This window comes from Hyla sarda, chromosome 1 (assembly GCF_029499605.1).
Source record: "Hyla sarda isolate aHylSar1 chromosome 1, aHylSar1.hap1, whole genome shotgun sequence".
In the NCBI taxonomy this organism is placed as follows: Eukaryota; Metazoa; Chordata; class Amphibia; order Anura; family Hylidae; genus Hyla; species Hyla sarda.
The window spans coordinates 320,777,980-320,795,754 of NC_079189.1; the positions used below are offsets into that span (position 1 = coordinate 320,777,980).

General features: G+C 44.5%; 1 protein-coding gene across 6 annotated transcripts in view; it reads right to left on the minus strand.

The window, feature by feature from the left end:
- TDRD7 (tudor domain containing 7) overlaps positions 1-17,763 on the minus strand; it is a 124,044-nt gene extending 106,281 nt beyond the window's left edge. Inside the window, exons 1-2 of one of the 6 annotated variants that reach the window (XM_056519080.1) lie at positions 17,539-17,763; positions 6,005-6,072 (exon numbers count right to left, since the gene is read on the minus strand). The gene's annotated coding sequence lies outside the window, so the exon portion shown is untranslated. Of the gene's footprint in view, positions 1-5,982; positions 6,073-17,522 lie in introns of all 6 variants that reach the window. The other 5 variants (XM_056519055.1, XM_056519069.1, XM_056519094.1 and 2 more) reach the window with 5 other exon arrangements.
- Positions 17,764-17,775: the final 12 nt, after the last annotated feature.

The window sequence follows — 17,775 nt, forward strand, 5'->3', positions numbered from 1 at the left end:
GCAGAAATATACACCTCCTCTATATGTGGTGAACATTTCTGTGACCGGCCACAAAGTTGCTGGAATGAGAGGTGAGCCCTTTTCTTGGCCGTATGGTAAAGTGGTGTGTGGTACAGAACTTTGTTTTCTGACTAGGTCCATACACAGGAGGAGCCCCCAATATGTCCTCATCTTGGCTGCACTGATGCGGGTCCATCTATTGGGCCTAGACAAAAAAGCATCGGGGTGCTGGGCCACAAATTGTTGGGCTGACAAGTTTGTTTGAGCTGCCAAATTTACAAAGTCCTCACTGAAAAAAAAAAAGAAGTAAATTTCAGTGAGGACTGTGTGGTCAATTTGGATTCCAGGGCAGACAAACCCACCCAGGAATCTGGGGCTCAATAACATCCAGAATTGGGGTCCAGGCTGGGTCACTATATGGGGGGACAGGGTCACTATTACTGGGGGAATGTAAACTTTTAAGTGGGACATTGTTACTAGTATAGGGGACAGGGAACCTAGTACAGAGGGCCTCTACTGGCATTGACCTGTGGCGCTGCCTTCTAGGGAGCTCATCATCACTGGATGATGATAAGGGGAGGAGGAAGAAAAGTGGGGTCTTCCTCTTTTCCCATATTGGCAGACTCAGTGTCTGAGGCAAGCATTGGGCTTGCCTCCTCCACCGAAAATACCTTACGGCATGGCTCCCAAATAGGGAGCCTCAAGCTGTTGCAAAACTACAACTCCCAGCATGCCTGGACAGTCAGAGGCTGTCTGACCTTGCTGGGAGTTGTAGCTTTGCAACAGCTGGGAGTTGTAGTCCTCGCCCCACCCCCTAGTTGAAGGGTACAGTCACACAGTGGGTTTACAGACAGTTTCCCGCTGCAAGTTTGAGCTGCAGTGGGTTGTAGACAGCGCATTTTCTGCAGCAGACACCATTAAAGTCAATGGATTCTGCTACAGATTTTACGCAGCTCAATCTAGTAGCGCGAACCTCATTGTAATCCCGCCATGTGACTGTACCCTGCAACTGGGAGGGTGGTAGGGGGAGGACTACAACTCCCAGCATGCCCTTTGGCTGTCTGTGCATGCTGGGGGTTGTAGTTTTGCAACAGCTGGATACACAGTGGTTAATAAACACTGCCCTAATTCAGTGTGCCTCCAGTTGTTGCAAAACTACGAAACACAGCATGCCTTTGATTGTCTATGGATGCTGGGAGTTGAAGTTTTGCAACAGCTGGAGGCACACTGGCTGGGAAACACTGAGATAGGGCAGTGTTTTTCAACCAGTGTACCTTCAGCTGTTGCAAAACTACAACTCACAACATGCAGTCAAATGGCATGCTGGAAGTTGTTGTAGTGTGCACCCTTTTTTTTTTTTTATTTAATGTAATGCTGGTCTGGAGCCCCCCGACCTCCAGTACAATCATGGAACCCGCTCTGCTCCCCATCCAGACCAAGTTTGGGCAGGGAGAGCAAGTGCAGTGATTTTAATCCCCCGCCAGGCGCTGCTATTGGTCGGTCAATCCGAATAAGAGCAGCGATCAAGAGGAGTGCCACTTCCCTCCTGATGCTGAAGGGTGGTTGGTGGTGTCCGAGACAGCACCAATCATCCTTATCTTCTGTGCCACCGGAAACCCCACTGGCACAAATGCGCCATAATTTGCTGGTCAGAATTTATCTGCAAATCACAGCGATTGCAGACAAGGGAGGGGGGGGGGGGTTGGTCTCAGGACCTCACTGGGTGATGTGCCGGGATGTCTGCTGATAGATGATAGCAGTCATCCCGTTCCGATCACTGCCCGGTGCACAGCGTTGACCGGAAAAATGGAGGGGCGTACCTGTATGTCCTTAAGTGGATATAAATGTAAAAAATAAATAAATAAAATGTCCAAAGCCATCCAACTTCCTGGATATGTTCCCTGTAAACCATCCTGCCCAATATGCATGGCTTGCCTACATCTCCCAGCAATCATTGCAGCTCTGCTCTGCCAGCCCCCACCCTCCTGCTCTGAGAAGCAGAGAGAGGGGCTGCACACACCTCCCAGTTCTCAGCACTAAAAATAGCATAGCTTATAATTGCAGGGCAGAAACCATGTGGTCTGTGTCTCTCAGGAGGGTGGGGGCTGCTTTCAGAGAGGGATTTGAAGGGAGTGTGGATGGCTGGATGATGTCATTCTCTCACTTCATGCATGCAAGTGACAACCAAAGAGGGAAAACTGCTCTATATAGCTAATTAACCCCTTGCCACAAAACGCTGTGTTTATACAGCACTGCGGCACGGGAGGGTTATGAAGCGAGCTCAGGAGCTGAGCTTGCATCATACCCGCACAGTGCCGGCTGCTATCAGCAACCAGGACCCGTGGCCAGACATCGCCGTTCTGGCACATATCCGGCATTAAAGCTGTTCTCTGCGCTAAGACATCTTATCCAAAGGATAGGGGATAAGATCCCTGATCACAGGGGTCCCGCCGCTGGGGATCCCTGTGATCTTTTACGCAGCACCCTGTTACCATCAGCCCCCGGAGCATGTTTGCCGATCACAGGGCCCGAGTATTGTGACGTCACGGCTCCGCCCCGTGTGACATCAAGCTCTGCCCCCTCAATGCAAGCCTATGGGAGGGGGCGTGGCAGCTTACAGACCCAGCAGTCATAAAGGAGAACTATCATGCAGAAAAACTTATCCTATCCAAAAGGACAGAAGATAGGTTTAAGATTGCGGGGGGCTGTCGGATGGGACCCTGGCTCTGCCCGGGAACGGGGCGTGTCAATCCACACGAAGCAGCTGACATGCCCCTCCATGTATCTCTATGGGAGAGCTGGAGATAGCAGAACGCTGTATCTCAGACTTACATGGAGGGGGGCACGTGTGTCGGTCGCCGATACAGCCCTTTCCTGGGCAGAGCCGAGGTCCTGTGCGCAATACCGTTCCCCTATACGTTTTCAGTTTTAAAACCGCATGGAACCGTATTGAAAACTGTATGCATTGACTCTCCACTGAAAACCATATACCAAAAGATGCATCAGGTTGTGTCCGTTTTGCATCCTGTACAGTTTTGTCAGTTTTTTTTCCCATACCCAAAACCGTGCCCTACCGCGGTTTTTTGGTCCAGGTCTATTGAAACGTAAATTTTATTTTATTTTATTAAAATGTATTTATTTCTTTTTTTTTAACATGGGAATCAATGGGAACCGTACAGAACCATATGTGCGTACAGTTCCATCCGGCTTTCACCATACGGTTTTTGACTTTGCACAGTTTTTTTCTTGGAATTTCAAGTGAAACTTTATTCATAATGGATTGAAAAGTTAAAAACGTAAAACAACGGATGCAACCGGACATTATTTTTCAACCGTATACGGATTAAAATTTGTACACACGTTTTGATACAGTTTAGTCAGGTTTTGTTAAAAATCGGATACGGGAACTGTATTGCAAAAACATGATGTGAACCCAGTCTTACAAGGGTAAAAATGTCATGCTCTTCCATGAACAGTATTTATAATAGTGGTGTGTGTTATTACAGAGCTTTTTACAATTTTTTGGGTAACCCCTTGAATATTGTGCAGTCTACCCTTGTGTCACCCTAACAGAATAAATGCACTAAAACATGAACTCCACAGGACCTCTAAATGTGTACCTTTGTATCTAGTACCAGGATAATAGCAACAGTAAGTTGCAAGGTAAGGCCTCCATGAATTGGACTTGTTTGTCCAATACATCACACAGAAGACATAAGATTACCATCTTGGGAATTAAGAGACAAAACCAACACCTTGAACTCTAACATTTCTAACGCCATTCCTCAACTATGTTACAGACAACCTCCAAACCTGAGAAACATCGTGATCAGGGGTGAACGTCCCACTACTATACAAAAAGAAACTATCCCTGCTATGTTCAGAGCTGCAAAACCTGTTCTTAATACCCACATACAATACAGATTACCTGCATTCACATGCTCTACATCTAATGCTGTTCCTAAAGGTTATACTGGGGTCACTTTTTGTTGGAGAGAAAAAAGTATGGATCACGTACCATCACCACACTATAAAAGACAATAAACATGATACACCATTACCTGGGCCCAAACATTTCTAGCCAAGGACACAAAAGTTTTATTAAAAGGCTTATTTAAATCTCAAACAGAAAGAGGATCTGGAAGTTTCTGACATTTTCAACAAGACCTAAACTGTATCAAGTCTTGGATGCCGCAGCTAAGGCTGGGTTCACACCACGTTATCTTAAATACGGTTCTCGTATACGGCTGGGAGGAGGGGGGCGGGGCTTAATCGCGGGGCGCCCGCACTCAGCCGTATTCGGAAACCGTATTTAATGCATGTCTATGAGCTGACCGGAGTGAACCGCAGCCTCCGGTCGGCTTCGTTTTTGGCCGTATGCGGTTTCCCGACCGCAGGCAAAAATGTGGTCTACCGTGTTTTTGCCTACGGTCAGGAAACCGCATACGGCTGAAAACGGCTCATAGATATGCATTAAATACGGTTCCTGAATACGGCTGAGTGCGGGCGCCGCGATTAAGCCCCGCCCCCCTCATCCCAGCCGTATACGGGAACCGTATTTAACAAAACGTGGTGTGAACCCAGTCTTACATCGCATTAACCCCTTGCTGCAGAATGCTATTTTTATAGGCTTATGTCCGGCATTAACTCTTTAGAGTTAAAAGTACCAAAATCCAGTGTTTGTAGATCAGGGTAGCTGATCGGGAAACCTGTGGTGAAATCATAAATCAGCTGTAAGGATGGAGGGAAGTCTCTTACCTTTTTCCCTGCCATCCAATCAGTGCTCCTATGCTGCAGCCAGCTATTGCAGGCTGTAGCAATGGAGCACCAATAACACTGATCAATGTCTCCACCCCTAGACATCTTATCCTCTATCCAAAAGGGTAAGGGATAAGATGTCTGATCGCTGGGGACCCCCGTGATCTCGGCTCTGGCACCTTGCTGTCATCACTGCACAGAGCAAACTCACTCTGTGCATAATGAAGGGTGATACAGGGGCCGAAGCATAGTGACGTCACAGCTATGCCCCCTCGTGACGTCACGGCCCGACCCTTAATGTTAGTCTATGGAAGGGGGCGTGACGACTGCCATGCCCCCTCCTATGGACTTGTATTGAGGGGGCGGAACGTGACGTCATGAGGGAGCGGTGCCATGATGTCACGACGCTCCGACCCCTGTATCGCCCGTCATTATGCACAGAGTGAGTTTGCTCTGTGCAGTGATGACAGCAAGGTGCCAGAGCCGAGATCGCAGGGGTCCCCAGCGTCCGCAATCAGACATCTTATCCCCTATACTTTGGATAGGGGATAAGATGTCTATGGGTGGAGTACCCCTTTAAGCGTTTGCTAGGGATGTCCCGATACCATTTTTTTTTTTTAAGACCGAGTACAAGTACCAATACTTTAATTCCAGTACTTACCGATACCAAGTACGAATACTTTTATTTTAAAAGGGAATCTGACACCAAGGTGATGCAGTTTCTGCCGCTGCTTACCGTGCTGATATGTGGGTTCCTTGTTGTGTGCAATGGAGGCGGCTGCTGAAGTATAAGCAAAGATTTATCTCTTCTCCATTGGTCAGTACAGGGAATTAGCATTGGCGGCAAGACCGATGTCTCCGGAGCGATTGCGCTGATGTTCACATGGTGAGCAGCGGTGGAAACCGGGTCACCTGCACTATAAATTCAAATAGTGCAGGTGACTCTGCTGTAAGATTGCCTTCAATAGTAGATAGTTGCAGACAGACAACAGGACACCCCCCCCCTCCCCGTAGCCAGCAGTGCCCCCCCCCCCATAGCCAGCAGTGAGTTTCCCCCCCCCCGTAGCCAGCAGTGCCCCCCTCCCGTAGCCAGCAGAGCGCTGAAAACAACAATAAATATAAAACACATGTGGTCCCACCAGATGCGTAAAATGTCGGAATTAGAATATAAGCGTTAGTTACACAAAATAGTAAATTGTAAAAACTAGAGTTGAGCGAACTTACAGTAATTTGTCTCGTCACGAACCTGGCAGCTCGGCCGTTGATTACTGAAGTCTGCATAAACTAGTTCAGCTTTCCAAGGGTTCCTGCTGCCTAAAAAAAAAAAAAAAAAAAAAAAAGGATGAATACAGTCCTAGTAAGCCTAAGACTGTCATTTTGGACAAGCCAAATTACTTTAGGTTCGCTCAACTCTAGTAAAAAACCATACCAAAGTCAGGAATTGCGTTTTTTAGCAAAAAAAAAAAAAAAGTTTAAAAAGCCTTTAACGACGCAGGACGTAAATGTACATCCTTGTTCAGTGGTACTTAACGCACCAGGACGTACATTTACGTCCTGTACATGATCCCGAGCATCAGACCTATGCTCGGGTCATGCGCGGCAGGTCCCGGCTTCTATCAGCAGCCAGGGACCTGCCGGTAACAGCGCACATCAGCAATCACCCTGATGTGTGCCATTAACCTCTCAGATGCCGTGATCAATACAGATCACGGCATTTGTGGCAGTGCGGTCACTAATATGGATGATTGGATTGCCCGCAATCATCCAGCATAGCGGCCGGAGGTCCCCTCACCTGCCTCCGGCTGTCTCCAGGGGTCTTCTGCTTTGGTCTGAGATCGAGCAGAGCAGAGGATCACCAATAACACTGATCAGTGCTATGCCCTATGCATAGCCCTGAACAGTATTAGCAGTCAAGTGATTGCTATAGATAGTGTCCTATGGCAACTATTACAGTGTAAAAATTAAAGTAATAAAAAAATAATAAAATAAAAAAAAAGTTACAAAATTTTAAAAATCCCCTCCCCCAATAAAAATGTAAATTGTCCCTTTTTCCCATTTTAACCCCAAAAAGTGTAAAAAAAAAAATTCAATAAAACATATTTGGTATTGCCACGTGCGTAAATATCCGAACTATTAAAATATAAAGTCCAAAATTTCTGCTTTTTTTGTAATATTTTATTCCAAAAATTATTGTTAAAAATTTTGATTAAAAGTTTTGCAGAATGGAGGAACTGGTAGCGTAGGATAAGGATAGACATGGAGTAATTTTCAGTATATGGCACCCCTGGGACTCCTTTAGAGAATCTCCGGAGTTGGCCCGATGGCTCTCCTGAGAGGCTTAGGTTTATTTTTATTATGCATTCTTTCCCTCCCCACCTCATTCCCCCTTCCCCCCAGATTGTCTTAACATGTGTTCTCCCCCTCCTCCTTATTTGTTCGTCTGTATCTTGTCACACCACTCCCCCATGTCCGTCATTGTTATGGCCTGTCCTCTGTCCTTGTCTTCTTTCCCTTTTTCTTTTTTATATACCGTGGAGGGATTTTTTTCTTTTCTCTCCCTCGCTTCCCTTTTTCTTCCCATATTGTATTGGACATGTTGACTGTGTGGATCTATTCTGTTGGACCTGCGAGTATGTTGCCAGTTTACCTCATTTCATGATGTACATGGAATATGGTCTGCACAATTGCTGTTTCTATTTTTTTTGTATCATTTCATGTGTTGAAATACCAATAAATACAGATTTGCCATAAAATTTTTATTAAAAAGTTCTATATATGCAAATGTAGTATCAATAAAAGTAAAGATCATTGGACAAAAAATGAGCCCTCATACCGCCGCTTATACGGGAAATATGAGAAAAGTTATAGGTCAGTAAAATAGAGTGATTTTAAATGCACTTATTTGGTTAAAAAGTTTGCAAATTTTTTTTTTTTTAAGCGGTACAATAGAAAAGTATGCAATCATGGGTATAATTTTAATCATACTGACCCACAGAATAAAGAAAACAGGTTATTATTACCATAAATTGTACAGCATGAAAACCAAAACTTCCAAAATTTGCTAAATTGCGGTTTTCTTTTCAATTTCCCCACACAAATAGTATTTTTTTGGTTGCGTCATACATTTTATGGTAAAACGAGTGATGTCGTTACAAAGGACAACTGGTCACGCAAAAAACAAGCCCTCATACTAATCTGTAAATGGAAATATACAAGAGTTATGATTTTCAGAAGGCAAGGAGAAAAAAACGAAACGTAAAAATAAAATTTGCTGAGTTCTTAAAGGGGTAAAGGGCTAAGACGTCTTATCCCCTATCCAATGGATAGGAGATAAGATGCCTGATCGCGGGGGTCCCACTGCTGGGGACCCCTGTGATCTTGCACGCAGCACCCTGTTATAATCAGTCCTTGGAGCGAACATGCCCGGAGCTGTCACACCACCCCGTAGGCGAACACGCTCCGGGGACTGATTATAACAGGGTTCTGCGTGTAAGATCACAGGGATCCCCAGCAATCAGGCATCTTATCCCCTATCCTCTGGATAGGGGATAAAATGTCTTAGCGCCGGAGTACCCCTTTAAAGGTTTTCCGTCATTAAACAAAACTTTTGACATGTTACAGATATGTCAAAAGCTTTGATCGGTCTGTGTGCGACTGTTTAGACCCCTACCGATCATTAGAACAAACAGGTAGAAGGGCATGGCTCTGTGCTTCACTTCCCTGCTTGCAGCAATTGCAGTCCAGTTGTGCTAGATGGGCTCCATAGACATAATGAAATCTGTCTAGTGCAAATGGATGGAGACTGCATTAAGTCAAAATGAACACAGTGGGGGAGATTTATCAAAACCTGTGTAGAGGAAGAGTGGTGCAGTTGCCCATGGAAACCAGATAACTTCACTTTTCCCAGGTCTCTAACCTCTTAAGGACGCAGGGCGTACCCGTACGCTCTGAGCCTGGTCCATAACACGGGGTCCCGCCGTGACCCTGCGTCATAGCAGGTCGGCCCCGGCGGCTAATGAAAGCCGGGACCCTGGGCTAATAGCACGCAGCACCGATCGTTGTGCAGCTTGCTATTAACCCGGCGATCAAAATTGATCGCAGCATTTTAAGTTGAAAAAATTGCATCGCGACAGCTCAGTCAGGCTGACTGGGACCAGTGAAATTGTGATGTCCCGTTCAGCTAGGATGCGAGTGGAGGGTCCGTTACCTGCCTCCGGCGCGTCCGATCGGCAACTGACTTCTCCATGCCTGAGATCTAGGCAGGAGAAGTCAAGCCCCAATAACACTGATCATCCGCATGTAGTTCTATGCTGATGATCAGTGTTCAGAATCAATGTACTGCATGTTATAGCAGAAAAAAAAATAAAAAAAAATAAAAAACATTGTTAAAAAAAAAAAGTTACTAATGATGAATTAACCCCTTAATAAAATAAGAATCATCCCCCTTTTCCCATTCTCAAAAAATAAAATAAAACTGAATAAAAATAAAAACATATGTGGTATCGCCGCATGTGGAAATGTCCGAACTAGAGCTGAGCGAACTTACAGTAAATTCGATTTGTCACAAACTTCTCGGCTCGGCAATTGATTATTTATCCTGTGTAAATTAGTTTAGCCTTCAGGTGCTCCGGTGGGCTGGAAAAGGTGGATACATTCTAAGAAAGAGTCTCCTAGGACTGTATCCACCTTTTCCAGCCCACCGGAGCACCTGAAAGCTGAACTAATTTATGCAGGAAAAGTCATCAACTGCCGAGCCGAGAAGTTCGGGACGAATCGAATTTACTGTAAATCCGCTCATCTCTAGTCCGAACTATAAATATATATCGTTGATTAAACCGCACGGTCAATGGCGTACACGCAAAAAAAAAATCCAAAATAGCTTATTTTTGTTCACTTTTTATAGCACAAAAAATTTTTTTTTATAAAAAGTGATCAAAAAGTCCAATCAAAACAAAATGGTTCCAATAAAAACTTCAGATTTACACGAAAAAATAAAAAGTTATATAGAGGGTCAAAAGATGACAATTTTAAACGTATACATTTTCCTCCATGTAGTTATGATTTTTTCAGAAGCAATACGAAATCAAACCTATATAAGGTAGGGTATCATTTTAACCGTATGGACCTACAGAATAAAGATAAGTGTAATTTTACCCAAAATGTTACAAAATGGCATTTTTACTCCCAATTTTGTTGCACAATAATTTTTTTCCCGTTTCGTCGTGGATATCTCATAGGAAAAAGTATACATAAGGACCTAAGAAAACTATCATGTACCAGAAAAATATAAAGCTTATTCTATTTACGAAAAAAATAAATGTTTATAATAATTGGCCATAGCAACCACTGCATACAGTCCTGTGTATGAATGAGAGCATCGGAGCTGTGCTCGCATCATACCCGGCAGGTTCTGGCTGCTAGCAGCAGCAGGGGACCCACGATAATGGCCGCATGGATGTGGAAATCCACTTTAGAGGAAGCCGGAGGGCTTACCTCTGCTTCCCTGCTGTCCCGCTGTGTCATTGATAGAGCCTGGCTGGACTAGGCTCTATCAATGGATCGCAGAGCACACAGATCAATGAAGTTCAATAGAACTCCATTGATATGTATGAGGAATCTAATGATTCCTCCTAAAAGTCTAATAAAGTGTAAAAAAAAAAAAAAATTTATTAAAAATTTTAAAGACACATTAACCCCTTCCATGTTAAAAGTTCAAATCACGCCCTTTTCCTATATAAAAACATGTAAACATAATACAAATAAACATATTCAGTATCTCTGCGTGCGTAATTGTACGAACTATTAAAATATAACATTATGCATCCCATATGGTAAATGACGTAAATTAACCCTTTGCCACAGAACGCCGGGTATACCCGGCGCTGCGGCACGGGAGGGTTATGAAGCGAGCTCAGAGCTTAAAAAAGCTACAGGGGTCAAAAAATGGCAATTAAAAAAATTCTAAAAAGTTCAGAATTTTTTTTTTATTTTTATTTTATTATAAATTAGTAAAACATGACGGAAACTATACAAATCTGGTATAACTGTTATCAGGCTGGTCTAAAGTATCAAAACAACATGTTAGCTCAACCCCAAGGCAAATGGCATAAAAAAGAAAAACACTAAATATGCAAAATTATCTTTTACTATTATAAAGGTATCATTATAGTAGTCAAGTTTTTTAAATAAAATTTCCACACCCCTGTGGCAGATATCGATCGCGTGGATGTCCGCCATTAAACCCTAAGATGCCGTGATCAGTACAGATCACGGCATCTGCGGCAATGCGCAAGGTAAAATAGATGATCGGATCACCAGCAGCGCTGCTGCAGGGATCCAATCATCTGTAATGGTGAACACCTGCCTCCGTCCTTCTTCCGGCATCTCCTGCTCTGGTCTGAGATCGAGCAGAAGATCATCGATAACACTGATCAGTGCTATGCCCTATGCATAGCACTGAACAGTATTAGTGATCAAATGATTGCTATAGATAGTCCCCTATGGGGACATAAGTGTAAAGTAAAAAATAAATAAATAAATAAAGTAAAAAATCCTGTCCCCCCCCCAATAAAAAAAATAGTCAGTTTTTCCCATTTTACCCCCCAAAAAACTTTTTGGCATCGCCGGATGCGTAAATGTCCGAACTAGCAAAATATAATGTTAATGATCCCGTACGGTGAATGGCATAAAAACGTAAAAAAATTGGCAAAAATGCTGCTTTTTTGCCACATTTTATTCCCCAAAAAATTCATAAAAAATTATAGAAAAGTTTTATATATGCAAATGTCGTATCGATAAAAAGTACAGATGACAGAGCAAAAAATTAGCCCTCATACTGCCCTATATACGGAAAAATGAAAAAAGTTATAGGTGGTCACAATAACTTTTTGTAACTTTTGGGGGCTTCCAATTCTATGTAGTGCACTTTTTGGTAAAAATGTAGGTCCATACGGTCACAAGGATAGCTAATTTTGTAGGTTTTATTTTACACGCCCCCTTCCATAGACATGAATGGAGGGGGCGTGACGTCACGTCCCCAGCCCTGGAAACCCGGAGGTTTCCGAAACTGGAGATTCAGCACCCGCATTCTATGCAGGTGCTGCAGGGAGATTGCGGGGGTCTCAGCAACGGGCCCTCCGCAATCAGACATCTTATCCACTATCCTTTGGATAGGGGATAAAATGTTTTTGCCCGGAATACCCCTTTAACGTTATATTTTTATAGTTTGGACATTTACTCACGTGGCGGTACCACATATACGTTTATTTTTGTTTACATTTTTATTTTTATGGGAAAAGGGGGGCGATTCAAACTTGTTACAGAAGGGGTTAATTCACATTTATTAACTTTTTTTTTACACTATTTTATAGTCCCCATGTGGGACGATTACATGAAATCTTCTGATTGAATACACTGTTCAATGATATGCCATAGCGTAGCATTGATCAGTGTTATCGGTGCTCGATTGTTTGAGCCTGCAGAGCAGGGCTTGAGCATCCTAACAACAATCGAACGTCGAGGAGGCAGGTAAGGGTCCTCCCGCCGTCCTATAAGCTGATCAGGACACCACGGTTTCTTCTTTTTTAGATGCCGCAGAGTGGTCTGTATGCCTGGTCATTTCTACTGAATTACTGCAACATAAATATAAAAGTAAATAGACTCCTATTGACTTGCAGAATTGTAAAAGTCTCTGTATTAAAGAGGTACTCCACTGGCCAGCATGGAACTAAATTTTCCGAATGCTGTTTTCACGCTGTGGGTGTCGGCAGGAGCGCGAAAACAGCATTCAGAACATTTCGTTCCACACTGGACAGTGGAGTATCCCTTTAAAGAGCCCCTGATAGTGAAAATAGGTTTTCTAAACCAGACAACCATGCTAAGGCTGGGTTTACTCTAGCATAATATAGATACATTTGTACCAGTGTTATGACTGCAAGTCCTTGGCAGAGTGTGGGTCTAGAGACCCCAACTGATGTTGGGCTAAGTTCACATCTGCATTTGGAGCTTTGAACAGATTGGACGACAGACACCAACAGTCCCAAAGACAGAAGTATTTTTTTTCCCTTCCACCTATCATGCGTTCTAAAACACATATGTGAACAACAACAATTGTGCATCACCAAACTGGTGTAACGTTGGGTCTTACAATGATAATACAGATGTATTATGCTAGTGTGAACCTGGCCCTGAACTGTGTCTAGGAGCAATAATAGAGAGAAATCTTTTCCTATCCTTGTCCACACAGAGAGGCTGAACTGCTATGAGCTATATATCAAGCCTTCTCCTATAAGATTACTTCTGTATTGTAAGAAAAGGGTAATGGGGTCGATCACGCAGCCATAATACTCTGATATAGAGCGTTCCCTCACTCGGTCCCTCAGATTGACGGGAGTTAAGCAGAGGGAAAAAAAATACTGCATGTCCTATTTTTTTCTCCGCTCAACTCCAGTAAAATACCAGACACCCATGACACCACCCGTTGACTTGAGTGGGGTCTGCTGTTAAAAGAAGTCTGTCATCAGTGTCACCCGCACTAACCTATTAGTACAGGCTGGTAGCGCGGGTGACACTGATGATAATATTTACGATATCCAATCAGCGGTCCACTTTGTCCGTTATCTTCATTTAGGCAGCAGGCTTGGTGCACAGGTGGAGCTCTAGGAGAATGCTGACATCACCGCTGTTACTTCTTCACTTGGCCAGGCTTGGGGAAATAGCTGTATGCTCCCGGAGAACCAATCTTGCCATCTGAATTAGGGTATGTTCACACCGCGGAATCTCCGCTCGCGGAATTCCATGATCGGGGATTCCATCGGGCAGCAGCCGCCGAAGATACTTCGGCCGTTGGACCGCGGGGCACTGCACAGTCACTATTGACAGCTATGCAGTCTCGCGGAATTCCGCGCAAAGAATGAAAATGTTCTTTCTTTGCGCTGAACAATTTCAGCCGCTGAAATTCCACAGTGTGAACAGGTCTTGCAGAAGACCTATTCACACTGATGTTAATGTTCAGCGGGAATTCTGCAGTGTGAACATACCCTTAGGATGCGTTCACACTGAGCAAATCAAGAGGAATTCACGCTGAAAAATTTACGTGCGGAAAAAAGAAATTTTATTTTCGCGCGAAAATGGAGGAGAAAGAAATGAAGGGTTTTTCAGCCATTTCCGTGCAAATTCCGAGTGAAAATGATGTTGGGCGGAATTTTTTTTTTTTTTTTACCATTGACTTCTACTCGCGGATTCCGCTTGAAGAATGAACATGTTCTTTCTTCAAGCGGAAAGGAATTCACCGTCGGAATTCCGCAAGCAGAATTTCCGATGTGTGAACAGGACAGCAGAAAACAACATTAAAGTCAATGGGCAGAGGAGATGTGAATGAATTTGGAGCGGAGAATTCAAGAGGAATTACTCGAGTAAGTTCCTCTTGAATTTCTCAGTGGGGACACACCCTAAGGCAGAAAATAGACGAATGGGACCACAGATCGGGGATAGGCAAATATTGTTATCAATGTCACCCACACTACCAGCCTGTACAAACAAGTTAGTGCATGTGACCCTCACGACTGAATTCCTTAAAGGGTCCGTTGGGTGCAACAACAAGAGAAAAATCCCCCAAAAACCAATTGTTGGAGTATTGCTTCCACATTTGTCTGTTTAAAGGGTAGCTCCCACCATCCTATTTTTTTTTTCTGTCCCTGCCTATTGCCAATCTATCCCTAACCCCCTCCCTGCTTTTAATTTTTATTTTTACTATATTAAAAATGCTTTTTGTCTGCCTGGCAGTGTGCTCACTACCAGGCAGACTTCCCCAGCAGGCACCACGTCACTGATGCCTGCTAGGGGGGGACTTCCGCCCTTAGTTCATCTACACAGGGTGCCTCCAGCTGTTTCACCACTACAACCCCCAGCTTGCCCTGACATCTATTGGCTGTCAGGGCATGCTGGGAGTTGTAGTATTGAAACAGCTGGAGGCACCCTGTGTAGATAAAGTATTAGTTACATGCAGCGCTAGCCTGTCCCCTCCGTCTCCCTCCTCCCCCCCCCCCCCCCCCCGTGCCATACCCCGTTCCCTCCAGCACAAACCCCCCTCCCGCATACTCCGTTCCTTCATTACACTTACTGCAGAGTCCGGCAGCGGGCGTGCAGGGACAGCGGCGGCGATGAGGCGGCGATGTGCGGGAGGAGTGGCCTCCCAGCCAGTGGCCGGGGAGCCAATGCGCTCGCTCCCTGCCTGTCTGATTGACAGGCAGGGAGCGAGCGTAGGCTGAATGAAAAAGGACCGATGCCCGGCCGCATCGGTCCTTTTTCAGGCGTGACGTCACGCCAGGCTGCAGCCGGCCACTAGGAGGGAGACCCCTAGTGGCCGGTTTTCAAATGTAAATTAAACAATTTTAATAAAAAAAAAAATAATAATAAAAGTATATTAGAGATATGTTGCAGTACATAAGTACTACAACATATCAAAAAATAAAGTTGGTGACAGTGCCCATTTAACCCCTTAACGACGCAGGACGTATATTTAAGTCCAGCGCCAGCTCCCGCGATATGAAGCGGGATCGCGCCGCGATCCTGCATCATATCGCGTCGGTCCCGGCGCTCATCAACGGCCGGGACCCGCGGCTAATACCACACATCGCCGATCGCGGCAATGTGCGCTATTAACCCTTTAGAAGCGGCGGTCAAAGCTGACCGCCGCTTCTAAAGTGAAACTGAAAGTGACCCGGCTGCTCAGTCGGGCTGTTCGGGACCGCCGCGGTGAAATCGCGGCGTCCCGAACAGCTGACCGGACACCGGGAGGGCCCTTACCTGCCTCCTCGGTATCCGATCGGCGAATGACTGCCCCGTGCCTGAGATCCAGGCAGGAGCAGTCAAGCGCCGATAACGCTGATCACAGGCGTGTTAATACACGCCAGTGATCAAAATAGGAGATCAGTGTGTGCAGTGTTATAGGTCCCTATGGGACCTATAACACTGCAAAAAAAAAAAAAAGTAAAAAAAAAAAAAGAAGTGTTAATAAAGGTCATTTAACCCCTTCCCTAATAAAAGTTTGAATCACCCCCCTTTTCCCATAAAAAAAATAAAACAGTGTAAAAAAATAAACATATGTGGTATCGCTGCTTGCGTAAATGTCCGAACTATAAAAATATATCATTAATTAAATCGCACGGTCAATGGCGTACGCGGAAAAAAATTCCAAAGTCCAAAAAAGCGTATTTTGGTCACTTTTTATACCATTAAAAAAATGAATAAAAAGTGATCAAAAAGTCCGATCAAAACAAAAATCATACCGATAAAAACTTCAGATCACGGCGCAAAATATTAGTCCTCATACCGCCCTGTACGTGGAAAAATAAAAAAAAGTTATAGGGGTCAGAAGAGGACATTTTTAAACGTATAAATTTTCCTGCATGTAGTTATGATTTTTTCCAGAAGTGCGACAAAATCAAACCTATATAAGTAGGGTATCATTTTAACCGTATGGACCTACAGAATAATGATAAGGTGTCATTTTTACCGAAATATGCACTGCGTAGAAACGGAAGCCCCCAAAAGTTACAAAATGGCGTTTTTTTTTCCGATTTTGTCGCACAATGATTTTTTTTCCGTTTTGCTGTGCATTTTTGGGTAAAATGACTAATGTCACTGCAAAGTAGAATTGGCGACGCAAAAAATAAGCCATAATATGGATTTTTAGGTGGAAAATTGAAAGGGTTATGATTTTTAAAAGGTAAGGAGGAAAAAACGAAAGTGCAAAAACGGAAAAACCCTGAGTCCTTAAGGGGTTAAATAGCTTAGGCCTTATTGTATATTTAGTTTTTGCTATTACTTCTGCAGGCACTCTGATGACTCCAAAACGTGAGTAGTCGATTTATCCATTCCTGCTGCACTGTTTGAGCACCTTGTTCAGCCATTGTTGTGACCTGTTGACGGTGAAGGGGCATCTAAAAATTGCAGTGACAGCAAGACTACAAATCCAAAGACTGGCCGTATATGCTGGGAGTTGTAGTTTTGCACACTGACTTTAATAAAACATTGCTATAGGCCAGTGTTTCCCAACCAGGGTGCCTCCAGCTGTTGCAAAACTACAACTCCCAGCATGCCCGGACAGCCAACGGCTGTCCGGGCATGCTGGGAGTTGTAGTTTTGCAATAAGTGAAGGAACCCTGGTTGGAAAACGCTGCTATATGCCATCGCTACTGCATCGCACGCTTTCAGAATCGACTATAGTACATTTAGCCAATGGCAGAAAACCTGCCATACTACATAGACTACCTGCCTGTTCAGTTTCGTTTTCCCAGGTATGACATATCAACTCATACTGCACATTGGGTATAAGATAGCAATGTAAAAATGACAGCTCAATTCAGCCTATAGAGAAATATAATACTATGACACATATATATATATATATATATATATATATATATATATATATAATGACAAACCTATATATTTATGTTATTGGATGTACATCCCATAATCGCCTCCCCACATAGCCCTCTATGACTTGGTCAGGAGTCATGTGGGTCAGGTGTTGTATAAAGGTCTGCAGCTGTCCCCTGATGCCAGATTATCAGGATTTCTGGATTATCAGGCACCATCCTAACATGACAGATTCCAGCAGAGGAGGCCTGCGGCTTCTCTAGACACCTGTACACACACACACGACGCTACCGTCCTCCCCCGCTCCTCATAGACATCTGTTATCGGGCAGGACACCGGCTCCGTCCTTAGCAGATACATCCCACAAGCACACACCGTACCCGGGTCGCCGCTCACCAGTCTGTCAGGATCCGCCGCTCGCTGCTCAAACGGCCCCGCCGTGACTCTCCGGGCTGACTCAGTGACGGCGGCCAGCTGACATGCCCGGCCGAGGTGGTCTGTTGTGTGAGGCGGGAGTGGATAGACTCGCTGGATGTACACGGCCCCTCCCTGTCAGTTTCGTTTCCAGTTACTGCGGATTCTCTTCACTTTCGCCTTCCCGGTCCCTCTTCCTCGTTCTCGTCTGGCTCCGCC